This window comes from Ambystoma mexicanum, chromosome 4p, assembly GCF_040938575.1.
Source record: "Ambystoma mexicanum isolate Mex_15411 chromosome 4p, UKY_AmexF1_1, whole genome shotgun sequence".
Taxonomy (NCBI): Eukaryota; Metazoa; Chordata; class Amphibia; order Caudata; family Ambystomatidae; genus Ambystoma; species Ambystoma mexicanum.
This window is the reverse complement of record NC_090927.1, coordinates 39,530,961-39,549,074: the sequence shown is the minus strand read 5'-3', so window position 1 is coordinate 39,549,074 and position 18,114 is coordinate 39,530,961. Positions and strand designations below refer to the sequence as shown.

The 18,114-nt window shown below is 49.4% G+C and overlaps 1 protein-coding gene across 1 annotated transcript in view; it reads left to right on the top strand.

Annotated features, from left to right (window-relative positions):
- The first annotated feature begins 3,939 nt into the window (after positions 1–3,939).
- The window catches only part of LOC138452938 (zinc finger protein 135-like), a 47,065-nt gene continuing 32,890 nt past the window's right edge, over positions 3,940–18,114 (top strand). The window contains exon 1 of the mRNA XM_069605305.1: positions 3,940–4,063. The gene's annotated coding sequence lies outside the window, so the exon portion shown is untranslated. The remainder of the gene's footprint in view (positions 4,064–18,114) is intronic.

The following is an 18,114-nucleotide window of genomic DNA, read 5'->3' as shown; positions in this document are numbered from 1 at the left end:
TCCTCACCCATTATGGAGGAGCCGAGGAGCCAGCCCACTAAAACACTGAGCACTCCCTCAGCTGCATTTTCCAGGTGAGGGGGTGCACCTTGGTTGGCTGAACTGTGAAAGGGAAACGCTGCACAACATTTTGACCCATTATTTTAAAAAAAACCATGGGTGGAAAACCCCCCACGAACCTCCATTGATCGGTTCGGGTTCCCTCGCTGCGCTCGGTCGCTATGGCATTTTTGTGGGAAATATTTATGCCCCTCTACTTAAATAATTCACAAGCTCCCACTAGGCCTCGGACTGTTTTGGGAACGGGGTGAGGGAAGCCCAGGGACTGTGGTGGGAGCAAGATGGGCGGGAGCACTTGGATAGTGGTGGCAGCAAGGTGGGGAGAGCCTAGGGTCTGTGGTGTGGTGGGGAGAGCCCAGGGACTGGGTAGGAGTGGGAAGAGGGAACCCAGCAACTGTGATGGGAGCAGGTGGGGGAGCCCAGGGACTATACTGGTAGTAGGGTGCGGTGACAGCGTGCAATAGTTCATAGCCATTTGTACATACTGTCCATTTGGCATTTTTGGGGGGGCCCGGCCTGCCACATTTTGCTCATGGGGGCCTAGGCTAAAAAAGTTTGAATACCACTGCTTTACATGGTAGTGGAGTTTTCGATCCATATGGGTAGATGTTCACTTCAGCAGGTCATACTCAGGGAGCATGTGGGAGACTGTTGAAGACTTCTTCGCTTATGATGTTCACTGTAGCGCCTGTGTCTACTAAGAATTCAGCCGCCACGTCATTTACTTGGAGGAGCAGGATCGGACTTTGTTCATTAGCTGTTGGGTTTCCCAGTGCGTAGAGGTAGCCCCTATTCCATGCTTCATCACAAGGGGGTTCTCTTCTTAAGAGTCTTCTTAAGACGATGCACTGGACCTGATGTCTGTCTGTGACTGTTCAACGAGGTAACAAATGTATCTTTTGGGTCTTTGCCTGCATCCTGCTACTGTTGTCTTGTTCAACCACCATTCTACTGGTGCTCTCTCCTGTGGCTTTCCTTCTTACCTTCTGTCTCTCTGCCATCGATGAGGTGGTTCAAAGGGAAACTTGCTGTTCCTGGGGGTCTCTGCATCCATCTATCCCTGCCTTGTGTTAGTCTCCCAGCGTTTCCTTCACCACGTGCCTGACTGCGGTACATGCAACACACAGCTTTGAAGTGATTGTCTCCCCAACAAGCTGAGCATTGTTGCCCTATGGCTGGGAAGGTGCTTTCATGGGGAAATTCATACCCACAACGATAGCAGAACGGTTCTCTGTTACCTTTGAATGGTGGCATTGTCTCCAATTTGTGGACGTTTTCCGATTTCCTGTGAGAGATTTTGATTTCACTCAAACCCTCCACTTGAAGAGCTATGCCTGCGTCTGATCTTGGCAGGCATAAGATCTAGTCCAGGGATCAAGGCTTTTGTAGCAATTTCTTTCTGAAGTGAGCACATTAGCACCCTGCGATGATCTGGGACCTAAGCGCTTCGTCATTCGAGTAGTTGCTGTAATCACAGTGTTTAAGTCGAATGCATAGCCGCATCACGTATGTGTCCATGCATTCCCCTTTTTGCTGCTTCGTTGTGTGGAACACGTGCCGTTCATAGTCCACATTGGTGTGGGGTGTACAGCAGTCAGTGAGAGCTGTCCTGAGGTTGGTGTAGGTGTCCGTGGATCCAGTTGGCAGTTTGTCAACTATGTTCCGCACATTTGGTCCAATGAACAGGGTTAGTAGGCTATGTTTTTTTTCTTCTTCCAGAGATCCTATGGACATGATCTAGACCTCTAAATCCTTCATCCACCTTCTCCATCTGGGACCCAGATTGCTGGTTTCTGATAGGTCAAAATGGGTGGGTAATTGTGTGATTAAATTATCTTGCAGCCTCAAGGGCAGAGCTGCAGGTGGTGTGACAGGCACTGTCAGCTCCTACTCTCCTGACACGGTGATCCTGTGTCTGGCAGTGGTGGACTGTTGAGTAGCACCTCCCTGCCTGAGGTAAGAACATTTTGCGGCAGGTAACTCACTGCTGCCTTGACTTGCTGAGAAGAGCTTTAAATATTAGTTTTAAATGCTTCGTTCTGGTGTGGTAGCTAATGAGGTGGCTGCATGAGCATTGCTTAGTGCCTTCCCAATCCGTAGCAGTGTATTGATGTGCACTGTGTGCCAGACTTCCTCCCTCGCTGTGATGCTTCAGACAGATTCCCCTGGGGATGCAGAGCCTTCTGCTAGCTTAACGATCATACGCATGTGTGATGAAAGTGGACCTGCGTAGGCGGCTCCGGCCTTGCACTCGCCCAGACAGACATATGCGTCTCCTGCTGCGCCCTGCCTTGATTGCCGCTCTGGCGCTGTTACTCTGTGTGGCAACGATATGTGGCTCACTCTTTCCACTGTACTCCACCTTTTTCGTGCCGGATGCACTTCCTGCCAACTCCCCCGACCCTGGATCGCAAACACGCACAGGTCGACCCTCTCGTCTCCAATTTGGTATCTTTCAGGATATCACGCTGTTACCTTTCCGGTTCACCCACACAACTCCTCATTGATAACACTGACACAATGAGCTGCTGAGCCCTCCCCTCTGCTCCCCTTCCCTCCCCCCCACCTCACGACCCGGCCGGCCCCTCACAACGTGACATGGGTGTCAGCTTCATAGAGATATTACAAAGATCACAACAGGTCTTTCTCCTTTTAGTCAGCGTAGTGTGGACATGATGCACGGTAATTAAATACTCTCACACCTTCATAGTATGTTCCTGGTATCTGAAATCAGAGGAAGACCCGTTTTAAAGGACAAGGAAGTTAGAGAGAAGAGGGATAAGATGCCTCCAAACTCTACCTGCTCATTGTCCTCTTCATCATCATCGTCCGGCCCTATAGAGGACAGCACTGCAGCCCTCTCTTCCAGCAAAGGCATAGCTCTCAACTCTCCCGCTTTTGGCGGGTGTCACCCGCCTTGTAAACAGCTGACTCACCCGCCAAGCCTCCAGCACGCCCATTCATTTCAATGGGCGTCTCACCCGCCAAAACTAAAATCGGGTGTTTTCACCCGCCTTCGCGACCCAAATGGTTGAGAGCTATGGCAAAGGTCCCCTCTACTCCAGCCGTGTCAGCGCTTGGCCTAGTCTCATCACTTCCTGGGCCTAGGGGAATGTCCTGTCCCAGGTGTGCAGCCTGTTGAAACGTTCACCGGCCCTGTATAAATCCATAGCTCTCAACTCACCCGCTTTTGGCGGGTGTCACCCGCCTTGAAAGCAGGGGAATCACCCGCCAAGTCCCTCATACGCCCATTCACTTCTATGGGCCTCTCACCTGCCAAAAAGAAAATCGGGTGTTTTCACCCGCCTTGCTGACAAAAAAGTTTGAGAGCTATGATAAATCACCTGGGCCATAGTATTCCTTAAGTGTCTGAAGGAGACACATAAGGCATAGCGCTCAACCTTTCATTGGCCCTGGGCGGGTGAAAACACCAGATTTTGTATTTGGCGGGTGAAAGCCCATTGATTCCTATGGGCATTTGGGAAGGTTGGCGGTGAGAGAGCTGCGCCAAAAGCGTGTGCTTTTAAAGGTTTAGGAGCTATCCATAAGGTATCCTTTTCCTTTGCACTCTCATCCCCTAGTATTTCTTGTTTTTAGGAAGGGAGCTGCAGCTGTCACAAATTAAAGCCCAATAACAAGGAGTTGATGTAGGTGAACTACATTTGGAAATGTTGTTTCTATCACCAGGTTGCAACAGCGCAGGTAAATACTGGGACGAGGAAGAGTGACCTGGAGGTCATGAGGAACCAGCAACACAGGTCTGCGCATGAGCCATAGTGGAGACGAGTACAAACGCGAAAGGAATGTCACGGTGCGCGTGCGCGATACTGTTCCTGTGGCGAGGCTGTTGTGAGCATGCGCAGACATGAAAACGGCCGTAGCGGTAGCGCTCGCGGGACTCCTGTATCTGCGCATGCGCACCAGGAGAGACGCTCGCTCACGAGGGCGTCGGACCGCACGCGCGCACGGATACGCAGTCACGCGCGCTCTGCTCTCAGGGCAGGTAAGTGAACTGTGTTTAAAGCAGAAGAATATGCAGTGCGCGCGCCCGCCCGTGACTGGCTCTCGCGTCACCAGTGCACGGGAGCGCCCAGGGGTAGGGGGGCAGTGGAGGGCTGCTGGAGCCCCGGCTGACGGCCTGCTGGGCCAGAGGGGCCCCCTTTCTCAGGGCCCCTGTGCATTCTTGGGCTTGTGGTACTGTGTTTAGAATGCGGAAAGCACATGGTAGCTGTGCGCATGCGCCGCGTGAACTGGGGCATGTTCATATGAGGGGGGAGGGGGTAGCCTGTAAAATGAGCAAGTGCTGCTCAATTTAAAATGGGAAGATACTCTCATTAATAGAGCACCCCTTGGAGGGGGTGGCAGGGGATCCTGTTGCAGAAGGCTGCAAAGACAACTCAGCAGGTTTAGGCGGCTGTTGCTGAGATGTTTCATGTTTAGACCTTCCTGTAAATCATGCAGCTTTTTTTCCTATTCCTGCTGCAAAACATGTTGTTTTGACCTGGCGATGGGTACACCTCCTTCCCGTCACTGAGTGTGGGGATCTCTGCCCCCGTAGTGAAAATCAAGATATACACCCATTAATATATGCACAGCAAGTGAACATATCTTAAAGTGAAATATACAAATTTAGTTCAATTGACCTTCCCCTTCACAAGAAAGTGCAAAAGACAAGTCAATCAAACTTTATTTTGCAAACATGCCATAAAAGTCAGAGATAAAAACATACATACATTTTTTTTTTACACACAAAGTTCATTACAAAGCAGGAAAGTACAAAGTATGCAATAAAAAAACAATGAAGCAATAAAGCAAGTCTCTGTAGCATCCAGGAGGGAGATTATAATCCTATTCCTACCAACCCTTACTAGAAACATTGACTATTATCCATGTAACTTTATCACATAGTTACACCGTTTTTCGCATTACTATAGACTCATCCGGTTTGGTCTTAGAAGACAAGCACTATAGACATATTAGGCAACACAGGTCAAGATATATGGGTTTGAGGTTCCTTTGCATAGTTCCAATGCCTCAGCAGGGGAGCGGTCAACAGCTTCCCTGAGCAGAGGGTGTGAAAATCTCACTCTCTATAGTTTTGAGACAGTGCTTAGAAACAGAAAATGAGCCGCTGTCTCATCTCCTGAACCACATACAGGCCTAACCTTTGAACCTCCACCGGCCCAGTGTTTGATTACAGGAGCAATTGGTAAGGTACCAAACCGCAGTCTTACAAAGAGCAATCTTGCATATAGGAGGGTTGGGGGGCGCAGGGGTAAGTAGTTAAGATAACGTTCTAGGCCAAATTCAAATTTAGAGCTGAGATACACCAGACCACAGTGCAATCTGCCTGCATTTTCACTCAGCTTTTTCACAACAATAGTTGCTCTCTTAATTCTTGAGAATTGCCTTTCAAGAAAGTAAATCACTCGGGGGGAGGGGGGAAATTATCGGGCAGAGGAGAATTTCCAATGAATTTGCTGGCAAAGTACATAAGGACGTTTTAAACCTAACAATTTCTAATGACATGGTCCATAGAAAACAAAATCCAAACAGGAGAAGGGTGCTTTAATGACACTTTTATGTGGTCTTGTGGGTAATCTGTTCTGGAAACCTGGCAACCTTGGGTGAAATCTTAGTAGCCAAACACTTGAGCAAGCACATTTTTTTTCTTAATGCTGCCCTTAAAATTAAATCCACCCAACAGGGAATGCAATGCATCTACACTCTGCAAAAGGTGGATGGATGGTGTCCACACACATGCATCCTCGACTTGTGCCCTGAAAATCAGCACAGGCCAGAACCAGAGAAAATAACCCACCAGTCTACAGGATGTTAACCTCTCTTGCCACATCCCAGGCAAACATTCTTGACTCACTTGCCCCTCATCCTTTTCCCTCTGACCCCTATGTTTGGGCTTTCAAAAATGCTCTGTATTATAAAGATAACTTAAAAAGTATAAAAACATAGCAAAGTACTCGCACAAAATATAGAAATATGCTAGGAAAATAGTAAACTACCAATACCCGAATGCAATTCAGCAGAAGTAAAAAAATTGCCGGTGTATTTTGAAAATGTACTTTCAAGGCATGCTTTATATATAATGTGAGGAAAATGGTACCTCAGTAGGACAAACAGAAAGGGAGCCTCATACATGAAAGCAGCACAGCCCGTTTTAAAAACAATATTCATTGATATGCTGGAGGCAGGCAGCTGATGCCTGGGGCAGCCTGTGGTCGCAGGGTCCTGTCCAGCCGCACAGACTGCCCGTTCCTAAGGCCGGCGCTAAGCCATTGATGGTACTGTAGGCATTGGTGTGGGGTGCAGGCATTGGTGATGTTGGTGGCGGTGTTGAGCGGATGCTATTCTGTAAGCAGTGCAGAAGTACTGAGCCAATATAAGGTTGGGCTTTTAATGGGGAGAAGGAGGATTTAAGGTGTACATGGCTTTTGAGTCATGGGTGTTTTGGGCAGGCTCATGGTGGATGGGGGCGATGAGCAGCTTGTCTGAGAATTGAGCCCATTGAAGAGGTCCTGTGTGCCAATTTGTGTAATATCATGTCTGCTGAACGGTTCCATGTCACGATAGCCCTGTCACTCAGTATTGACTTTAGACAAAAGCACCTTTGCACGCATGGACCTAAAGGCTTTTCTTTTAATGGGGAAAGCCAAGCTGCTAGTCCTAGAGGTGCACCTAGATAAAAACCCAGTACTGGTAGAGAGAGGCTATTTGCAGCTGAAGTAGAAGTGGATGGGCTCTTACTATAAGGTGGGTTGGGAGCACATTTATGTAATGTGGACTCTTATGTTTTCAGAAACAGAGCGATTAGCATGTAGGCGCCTGTCTAAGGATGTGGACCAAATGAGGGTCAGACCCTTTATAAAGTAGGGTAATTTAAGAGCTCAGTCATCCAGGTCGGTAGTGAAATGTAAGGAACACCAACTGAACTCAGCAATTGAAAACATAAATCCACCTACATTGCGTAACTCGCCCAAAGAGGACTACTTGGGTAGGACAGCATATTCTAACTCTATGTGGGCTAAAGGCCATGCTCCAAAGATTCTACTCTACTGGGGCAAGTGACTCATAAAGGAAGCGGAGCCCTTCGGTACAAGGTACCTCAGTCAAACCTCTAATTCTGTGCCCTTTACCGTGTTCCCTATAGGGTTCCACGCTGCTCCACTGGACTTAACAGCGATGCAAGTGACAAAGATGGGAGAAGCCATGTTCAGCAGATTTCTTGTGCGGGATGCACTCTTGGCCATTGTACAGTGGGTGTCCATGGGGTGGAAAGTAGAGATAAAATAAAACCTAAAAGAGACATTCCCCCCCCCAGTAAATGATCTGACTCTGCATTATCATAAAATGCACTATTATGTATGTATCTAAGCCCAGAGAAAGAGGCGCAGCGTCTGCATCAACTAGCCTCTACTAGTCCCAATGGTCCCCAGCGATGCATTGCAAATATAAATGCCACCTCTTTCCCATCGTCACGCTGGACTATACATTGGATGCTTGAATCATTAATCCGACTACACCGCGATGGCAGATCAGACATAACGGCAGACGCTATACAATTGATCCGTGCACACAGGGTGCTATAAAAATATAATTTCTTATATTAAATTCTCAACCTAGAAGATAAGGAAGGTAAGAACGACAAAGAATTGGGAACTATTAGGAAACACTGCATGCATGGTTGTAGAGAGAATTGCTTGGAATATCTGCCAGTAGATTTAAAATTGAGATCTGCGGCAGTAGTCCATACTATAGTGTTAGTAACCCGTTCCACCGGCTAGACTGGGGGTAATGGCCCGGCAGTCGAGTTAAAGGCCTGAGTGTAAGTGGGGGTAGATGGCGGGCTGGGGACCCGGCGGCTTGGAACGCTGGCTAGATCGGGAGTATCAGCCCACGTGTCTTGCCTCCAGATTGGCTGGCTCCCACCTATGGGGCGCTAATATAATGGAATCAACTAGGACCGATGAGGAAGTTCCCTTGCTTCGGAACAATAAAACTGAAGACAACCATTGCTTACTGCGACGGCATCAAAGTGACGTCTATTTTGTTGATAGTAAAGAGCTTACGTTAGAAGTTATGAGTGTGTACATAGGCGAGAGTGAAGGAGGCCACACGCGTGTGGCGCAGGGTAAAGAGTCATTGGAGATAGACCAATAATAACATACCCACTCTAAGAGTTTCAGAAAATGTCTTTAAAAGGAGCAGTACAGAAAGAGTTGAGGTCAGTTAGATGGGTGGACAGCTCAGACCAACCTGCTAGTGAGGCACAAGAAAAGAGTAATACGCAGAGTTGAGGTCAGTTAGGCAGCTGATGTAACATCATGGAGCACCTGTCCAGCCCATTAGGATCTGATAAAACAACATCACTGAAACGGGATAAAATGACACAAGGCACTGTTAGTTTATGCAAAATGGCCAGGAACTGATAAATGTGATGAAAATCTCGGCTATTGAAACATTTTGGCAATTCTTGGGGAAAGTAGAAGCTGGACAGGCGATGGATCAGAAGCCCCCGCTTTCAGAGTAGGCTTTGGAGAAGCACTATTCTAGGCTACTTGCCAGTGAAGGTGGAGAATGGGAAATTGAAGAACTGGAAGGGATGTTTTTCTAAACAACCATCTTTGTTGCCCACAAAACATTGCTAAGTGTGACCAGTGAAGTATTCGCCAAAATGTTAAACTTCTTGATTTATAGGCAGTCAAATGTGGGGGATTTTCGTTTTTTCCTATATACTTCAAGTCACACGGGCATAAATTAAATGACCTGCCAATCTTTTAATAACAAATATGAAAAGGAATTTAGATTTTTGGACACAGAAAACCAAAAGATTTCTTTTTTTGGTGTACAGAGATGTTACAAATAAAATCCAATTTCAAGTCATAGTTACCATCAGACAGAAGGACCCGCGATGGGACCTGCAGGAGCCCCCAGTGAAGCTAGCCGTTACCATCAGACAGAAGGACCCGCGATGGGACCTGCAGGAGCCCCCAGTGAAGCTAGCCGTTACCATCAGACAGAAGGACCCGCGATGGGACCTGCAGGAGCCCCCAGTGAAGCTAGCCGTTACCATCAGACAGAAGGACCCGCGATGGGACCTGCAGGAGCCCCCAGTGAAGCTAGCCGTTACCATCAGACAGAAGGACCCGCGATGGGACCTGCAGGAGCCCCCAGTGAAGCTAGCCGTTACCATCAGACAGAAGGACCCGCGATGGGACCTGCAGGAGCCCCCAGTGAAGCTAGCCGTTACCATCAGACAGAAGGACCCGCGATGGGACCTGCAGGAGCCCCCAGTGAAGCTAGCCGTTACCATCAGACAGAAGGACCCGCGATGGGACCTGCAGGAGCCCCCAGTGAAGCTAGCCGTTACCATCAGACAGAAGGACCCGCGATGGGACCTGCAGGAGCCCCCAGTGAAGCTAACCTATTTGTTAATTGTTTTGAATAAGACATATTTATGGTAATATTTATTCTTATTGTGCTGCGGACGCGCTGAATGGATATTTTTATTCATCAGGGAGGGCAATAACACTATGGCAGACTCATTTAATCAATGGCTGCTTAGTGTAGACAGTCACATTCTACCTCCACTATTACCGACGATCATTTAAACCTTTTGGAAGACCATATATCGCAAAAGAGGCAAATTTATAAGACTGGTTAGCAGCTTACCGAGGGTCGGCCCTCTGCAGCGGGAGCAGGCTTAGCTCGGTCTCAGTAAACAAGCCCCAGGCACGCTGCCCAGGCACGCTTTCGAGTTCATGTGCAAGGAGCTTGCCTGTGTCCAGAAGGGGCAGCCAGGGACAATTAGGGTGGTTCAGCCCAGCATTGTGTGGGGGACTCGGGTGGGTGTTTCTGCATTGCTAAGCATGCTGCATGGGAGAGGTCAATGCTGAAAGGGCAGAAGGAAAGGAGGGGGTCCTAACTCAAGTGGTGTGACAAGGAGAGGAGTTTCTGTCCGTGCTCAACTGCGTATGCAAGGGGAGAGGCACTTTGGTAAAACAACATCCAGGGGGCACATATAATTGAGGTGATAAAGAACACACTAGCTTTTATTTTTCCGTTTGCAATACAAGTAAAAACCAATTCTGGACTGGTAACATCATGGTTTGTGCTGCAAGCAAGTTGTCTGAAAGTGCTGTCATCTCATTGTCGGGCCATTCATATTCTAGTGACATTCAGCATCAGACAAGCCAGTATAACATGAGATTTATACTTCTCTCATAGAAATCAAGAATCTGCGTGGGGTAATTGTTAAAAAGGCGTGCCAGAAGTTGAATAAGAATCACAGCAACAGACTTAAAGCAACATCATTCCGAACCTTTGCTTGCAATGAAATCTTTCATGGTAACATTTTGCCCTTTTTCCTTGCATGAGCCTACACACAGCATTGAATAATGCTTTGAGTCTCAGGGTTACATTTCTTATTAATATTAGCATGTTTCATATAGTAAACTACTATTCGGCTCCGGATGAATACTTAGGACAACTATTTGGTATTCGGCCGAATAGTAAATGTAGTATTCGGTACACCCCTACATCGACTACATTGATACTTCCATTTTGGCATTGGTCAGTTCTTAATTGGTAGCTAAATTGCCTAACAGTCTGCTCTCAGGTTTTATGCGGGGCTACTGTGCCGTTTTGGATCTATAGGTAGGCAAAATGATGCTTCCATGGTATCCAGCAAGCACACCTGGAGTAAAACGTGCTGTTCAGTGTTCAGCTGGCTGCCGGTGCACCTACTCTCTTCTTCTCCAGCATGGGGTCTAGCATGAATTCACATGCTCATGAATATTCCCAGTCGTCAGGCTGGGAATCCTCAGTAAAGAAAATATCAGTATCAGTTTCGTTTCTGATCTGTCTTTCTTAGTAGTAACCAATCACTGGTCTCTGGGTCATACTTCCCCCAGCCAATGACTTACCTTTCGGAACACTGGAGGCAGACAGGGTGCCTCCAAGGGATCCGGTGGCGGCTCCTCGACGTACCGCCAGGCGGCCCGCTCCTCGACACAGGAGACCTACAGAGGACACGGCAAGTCAGGAGGATCTCGTCGTCGTCGCCAAGGAGGCCAAGGCGGCAAGGCCGCGTCCAAGCAGGTCTGAACCGGCCGTAGCGTCGGGCCCCTACCTGAGCAACCTGGCGGGAGGCCGGCTGGCGAAGTTCGTCAGCGTGTGGGAGTCCATCTCCACTGACCGTTGGGTGCTGGATGCCCTGGCCCACGGGCACACTCTCGAATTTCAAAAGAAGTGCCCCCGCATTCCTCCCGTGGGCAGGAAGGAAAATCACGTCCCTCAACTACTGTTAGAAGTAAGGGCGATGCTCAAGAAGGGTGCCATCGAGCTCGTTCCAAAGAGGCTCTGGGGCTCCGGAGTATACTCAAGGTACTTCCTCGTCAGAAAGAAGACAGGCGGTTGGCACCCCATCCTGGACCTGCAACGGTTAAACAAATACATCAAGGCACAAAAGTTCAGGATGGTCACCTTCCAGCACGTGCTGGGACAGCTGGAGGAGGGCGACTTCCTGTCGTCGCTGGACTTGGAGGATGCTTACTTCCACATCCCCATTCTAAAAGGACACCGAAAGTTTCTCAGATTCGTAGTCCAAGGGTGGCACTACCAATTCAAGGCCCTGCCATTCGGGCTGAAGTCGGCACCCAGGGTGTTTACCAAGTGCCTTGCACCAGTGGCAGCGCGGCTGCGCCTGCGGGGGATCCACATCTACCCCTACCTGGACGATTGGCTCATCCGGGCAAGGACAAGAGAACTCGCCGTCGAGCACACAGCGGAGACCGTCCAACTGCTCACTGATCTGGGATTCTCCATCCACTACTCGAAATCCCACCTGGTCCCGTTGTAGGTCGCACTGTTTCTGGGAGCCAAGCTCGATACAGTGGCACGATTGGCCTCGCCGTCGGAGGAGAGGACAAAGGCCATCTTGGGCAAGGTGCAGCGCCTGCTGGCCATGGATGTGGCCAGAGTGAGATCCATCAAGTCCCTGCTCGGAATGATGTCCTCATGCAGCTACCTGGTGCGCCTGTGCAGGCTGCGGATGCGTCCTCTACAAGAGTTCCTAGATGCCCGTTGGATACAAGCGATGGGCAGCTTCGAAGACAGGATCCCACTCAACGAGGTTTTCTGTCGAGGGAATCGATGGTGGGGCACCCATGCGCATCTCGCGGCGGGAAAGGACTTCCAGACACCGGTACATCAGGAGACGGTGACAACGGTCGCCTGCCTGGAGGGATGGGGAGCAAACACTGGAGATCTGCATGCGAGAGGCCTGTGGCTCCTGGAGGAGAGGTCACTCCATATCAACATCCTGGAACTCCGAGCAGTGTTCTGGGCCCTCAGGTCGTTCCTCCCGTCCCTCAAGGGCAAGGTGGTGAGGATCTTCACTGACAACACCACCACAATGTTCTACATCCGGAAGCAGGGAGGCACCAGATCCCCAGTCCTGTCCAAGGAGGCCCAGGATCTGTGGCACTGGGCCGTCGCCCAGGGGATGTTTCTGGTGCCCTTCCATCTAGCAGGAATAAAGAATGTCATTGCCGACTCACTCAGCAGGGAGCTGCGCTCGGGTCATGAGTGGGAGATGCATCAGGATCAAGTGGATCGACTTTTCCAGCAATGGGGCAAACCGCAGATCGACCTGTTTGCGACGGCGGCGAACTCCAAGTGCCAGAGGTTCACCAGCAGGTTTCCCCAGCCGAGGAGCATGGGCGATACTATCTCGTTCCCCTGGGATGGCCTGTTCCTGTATGTGTTCCCTCTGTTGCCGTTGCTGCTCCGGCTCATCAACCAACTCAAGAGGTCCCGGTGCAGGATGATCCTCGTTGCACCGGCATGGCCGAGACAGATCTGGTTCCCGGACCTTCTGGACTTGTCAGCGTCCCCCCGCCCCCAGTCAAACTGTCGACGGACGCAGATCTTCTCTCCAGAGAAGGAGGCGCCATCCTCCATCACAACCCGGTGTCGCTGAACTTGGCTCCTGCAGCATTAGAGTTTGGAGGGTACGATATCCCGGCAGGCTGCAAGGAGGTGTTTGCAAAGGCCAGGGCGTCCTCAACTCTGAAGTGCTACGTACACAAGTGGAAGAGTTTCTCTGTCTGGTGCCGTGCATGGAAGATTAATCCTCTGCGAATTACGTCCCCCCCAAGTGCTGCCGTACCTGCTGTCGCTGGCCAAGGCGGGGCTAGCTCACGCTTCCATCAAAATCCATCTCACAGTTATTTCCCGTTACACCAGAACTACGGGACGGTCATCCCTGTGGTCTCATCGCCTGGGGAAGGAATTTATGAAGGGACTGCTTCGATCGTTCCTGCCGGTGAAGGCTCCGGCCCCGGCATGGGAGCTCAACGTGGTGCTGACCAGGCTCATGGGACTACCATTCAAACCTCTACATTCGGCACCGTTGAAATTTCTGTCGTGGAAAATAGTGTTCCTGGTGGCCATCACCTCCGCACGACGAGTGGGAGAGATCCAGGCCCTATCCTGCAAGCCACCATACTTGACTTTCCACAAGACGAGGGTGGTGCTGAGGACGCACCCCTCCTTCATGCCCAAGGTGCCGTCGGACTTCCACCTTGAGCCCTTGGTGTTGTCAGTTTTCTTCCCGTCGCCTTCGTCGCCGGCCGAGGGGAATTTGCACTCGCTGGATGTAGCTAGAGCGCTGAAGTTCTACGTGGACCGCACAAAGAGTTTTCGGAAGACATCACAGCTTTTTGTGAACTTTGCACCTGTGAATCAAGGGAAGGCCCTCTCGAAGGCTTCCATTTCCAGATGGCTCTCCGGCTGCATCATGCACTGTCATCGGTTGGCAAACTGACCATTGCCTGGCCGTCCGAGAGCCCATTCGACCAGAGCGATCGCTGCTACTACGGCGTTCTTGTTGGGTGTGCCCCTGCTGGACATCTGCAGGGCTGCTACGTGGAGGTTGACACACACCTTCACGAGATTCTACTGCGTCCACCGGGATTCCAGGGAGGAGTCCAGAGTCGGCCAAGCAGTGCTGCGCAACCTGTTCGCCTGAATGTGGGCCTGGTGAGGAGGTAAGCTTTGCTTAATGTTGAGTTTATGTAATGCTTAATGTTGAGCCTTGCTTCCTCCCGTGGTTGTGCATGTGTGTACTGCTATGTATTCTTATATTCATCAGCATGTGAATCCATGCCAGACCCCATGCTAGAGAAGGAACAAGTTACTTACCTGTAACTGTTGTTCTCCAGCATGGGTCTGGCATGGATTCAAATGCGAACCCTCCCTCCTACCCCTCTGCGGCTCTTCACTTGGTCATACTGCCACTTTTCGTGCTACCAAATCTGAGGATGGCTGCCAGGGGCGGGGCTTAGGGAGAGGGCAGTCATTGGCTGGGGGCAGTATGACCCAGAGACCAGTGATTGGTTACTACTAAGACAGACAGAACAGAACAGAAAAGAAACTGATACTGATTTTTTTCTTTACCAAGGATACCCAGCCCGACGACGGGGAATATTCATGAGCATGTGAATCCATGCCAGACCCATGCTGGAGAACAACAGTTACAGGTAAGTAACTTGTTCCTTGTTTGGGTTCGTTGCAGAATACTTTCAAACCACCTTGTTTCACTTCTTTATTTTATTTTTATAGCGCAATACAAAAGCCAAGAGACATGGGGGCGCTTAACAAGACGAACAACAAATACTCTTGACACCTCCTTTACATTCTGGGCTTTTCTTGTTGATTTAGAATTTTACCATGTGAAGCAATCGCAATGGCATTGCTCTAAAGGTTAACTCTCTTGGGGCATGCTGGAACCTGAATACCATTTCATTCACCCTCTGAGAGTTGCAACTGGACCAACCCGGCCCCCTGTGGCTTGGTCCACTCACGCTGAAAGATGGAGAGTATCTGCACCTCCCCACAACGCTTACATTTGCTTTAAAAGCCTACTGCTAAGGCCCTATATAAACATAACAAGCTGCATGTTCACCTCACTAACAATCGTCAGAGGGACTGGACGCTCGCAAGGAGGATTTATTTTATTCTCGCTGATATCAGTGAAACATAAATTTGATGAGGAGGTCAGTGTGTGACGTCAACTAACGTGCCTGTGCTGACTGCACCATTACTCACAATTTTTTATTTATTAGGTGTGTGTCCTTTTTTCTGACAGATTGTATGGTTCCTGGTAAAGCTGGAATCCAAATAGGCTATGATTTTGAGAGTTATTGTAGGTCCCTGGTGCATATAATTAAGAGTAGAATGGGTTCTCCTTGCAGATAAGACATCTGTGCACCATTGGACTTCGTTCTTGGTGTGGGTAAAGGAGAGGTGACTAAAACAACCTGATGCATTGTTTTTTAATGGCCATATAAATCAATGGTGCCAAGACTGATGAAAGCATGCAGGCGTCTACTACGGAAAGGCAACCGAAGGACTGATCTTGGGTATTCCTCAGACGATGAGGTCAAAGTAGTTCACCTGCATATCACCTCTTCAAAAAAGGGGCGCATAAGTAGCTTTAAACTATTACTAGTGTGAACAGAATTGCCCAGCACTGTAAGAGGTGATGGTGTAAAAAGGACGAAACTGCCAAAAACTACTCTGAGATTGGCTACCAAAATGGGCCACCCAGCCTCATTCATTTCTACCCTATCCACCTTACCTCATCCCTCTGTACCCCACCCCATTGCTTCCTTCTCTACCCCCACGCACTGTGTTAGGTCAAAATCAGGAGACGGACACAGTGTCATTCTGGTTAACCTCTTTCTTCATTCACAATAAACCTCCCGCCCTTATCCCTTCTTGGCCCTAACCTAGGAAAGGAATGACGAAGGCTAATGGGTGCTAGTAAGGATATCTAACAAGGTGATCTCTGTCCTTACCACTACAACAGCATAAATCGAGGGTCTCTTTCCCCATAGGTGAATACCAATTGGCTTCTGGCCCAGAGATATCTCTTTTTCTCAAGAGGAGGCCCCTGACCACATCGCTCAGCTGGCGCAACCAGGCACCAGATTGTCTCTTCCACCGTAGGCTCGCTTTAAGTCAGTGAGGCTCATTGCGGTTTTGGCAGTATTCTGGTGGTAAATCCACAGAATACCACCAAAGCAAATTACTACTACTGTCACTTGGTCCTACGTATTTACTGCGTGATTACAAGTGGTGGTAGGGTGGTGAAACTGCCCATTTCTGGACTTGGAGCACTCCATGGGCATTTGGGTGGAATTACCGTCAGCAGTAGTTTCACTTCATTTTTGTGTGTGCATATTTTTGATGGGAAGGGGGAGGATTTATCCCCAGCTTTTTGTTGGCAGTTTATCATCCACCTTACCCCCAAACCTATAGTACTATGGTGCGGTAATGCAGCAGTAAAGGAGTACTCGCAAGGAGGCCCAATGTCTTTTCTTCCTTCTTTGGATTTGGTTAGATGCTCTACACCAAACCCAGTTCTCTGATACTCGTGGGTGAATGGGGCTTGAAAGTCTTGTTCCAGGAACTCCACTGCACTCACTTTCCAGTAATGACAATAACCAATTCTCTACTCTTTTTGTCAATTCCCCCTCCCTGGTTGGGTTGTACACTTCAACCTGGGCATTCTTTGTGTTTGGCTCAACTTGGTCTTGAACTATTCTTACCCCACTTTGTGTTCTTTCAGCTCTCCTGCTACCCTGTAGTTGCGTGGTTCTTACCCCTGGTGTCATTTACCTCCAGTCCTCCCCCATCTGGTGTCATTTGGCTTTTACCCCCACCCTGGTGTTTTTTGTCTCTCACCCCACACTGAGGTTGCCTGCTTCTCAGCCTGCCATAGGGTTGGTTTCGACCTTGGTGCCCACCTGCCAGATTCCCTGAGCGTCCGCGTACCTCTTTCTCAGGATGGTGGCATGCTCTCGTTTGGTCGGCTTCTTTCGTCTCGGCTGGAGCAGATGCTTCCTTACCGCCAGCTCCTGGCGGGCTATTGGCGATAGATTTGCACCTTGGTGGACCCAGCTCTCTTGGCTGAGACTCCGGTCTCTGCTTCAGTGCTGAGGCCTCTTTGCCCAGCATTCCGTGGCCTTCACCAAGGTTCAGCACACCACTCTGCATACAATCTTGTCTCCCCAGGTCAGCCTCCTAGGAGGAGGGTTCGCCCTCATGACTGTGTATGTGTGTCTCTCGCTTCACTTCAGCCGATGCAGATTGACTCCCCCCTCACCCCCTTGACAGCGAGAGCGTGTGTTTTAGTGACTGAGAATGGTCAGAAACCACACCCGCCACGCAGTGGTACCTCGTTACATATGTCCATTCCCATAAAACCAACAAACATATTGTAACCTTGAGGCATGGTGGGTAACACATATCCTTATCTAGGGATTGCATGTCTCTAAGGGGGGGAGCCTCCCCCAGTGGGATCCTGCTTTCCCTGTTCCCTAGGGGATGTTAAGCTTAGCAGGCTTACCTCGCTAGTCACTAAAGAGGTAGCGCCCCCTTGGGGAGAACGGGAGACATTCTCTGGATAAGTGACATAATCCTTCCATTGCCTTTGGGCCCTCATCTAAGTGCCCTAGGGGATAACGACTGAAGAAGACTACATTTTCCTATTCTTTCCACTTTCAATAACGTGTCTTTTCTTTGGTATATCCACATTAGAAGTGAAGGCACTGCAGTGAGTCAGAACATTCGGCCTACTAGATAATAGTGCAAACTAGTAATGGCCCATTTTATCACCAGGGCTTCCAGTTCAGTAGTTGCATGGATTTGCTCATGAGAAAAAACCTTCGGCTTGTGTATAATACTGGATGTTGGCCATCATGCAACTTGGACAGGACTGCCCCCAGGCCCAGTTTGGATGCATCCGTTTGCCACAGAAACTCCCCGTTGAAGTCCAGGCATTTTTAGGACAGGTTCATAACAAAGTATCTTTTTCAGGCACTCAAAGCTGTTTTGGTCTTGGTGAGCCCAGACAAGTTGTTGGGTTGGGCAATTTGCGACAATAGTGGAAGAATTGAGAATTAATCTCCTATAACCAGTCAGACCCAGGAAGGCTCTACGGTCACTCTTGGTCTTAGGTGGAAGTGTCAG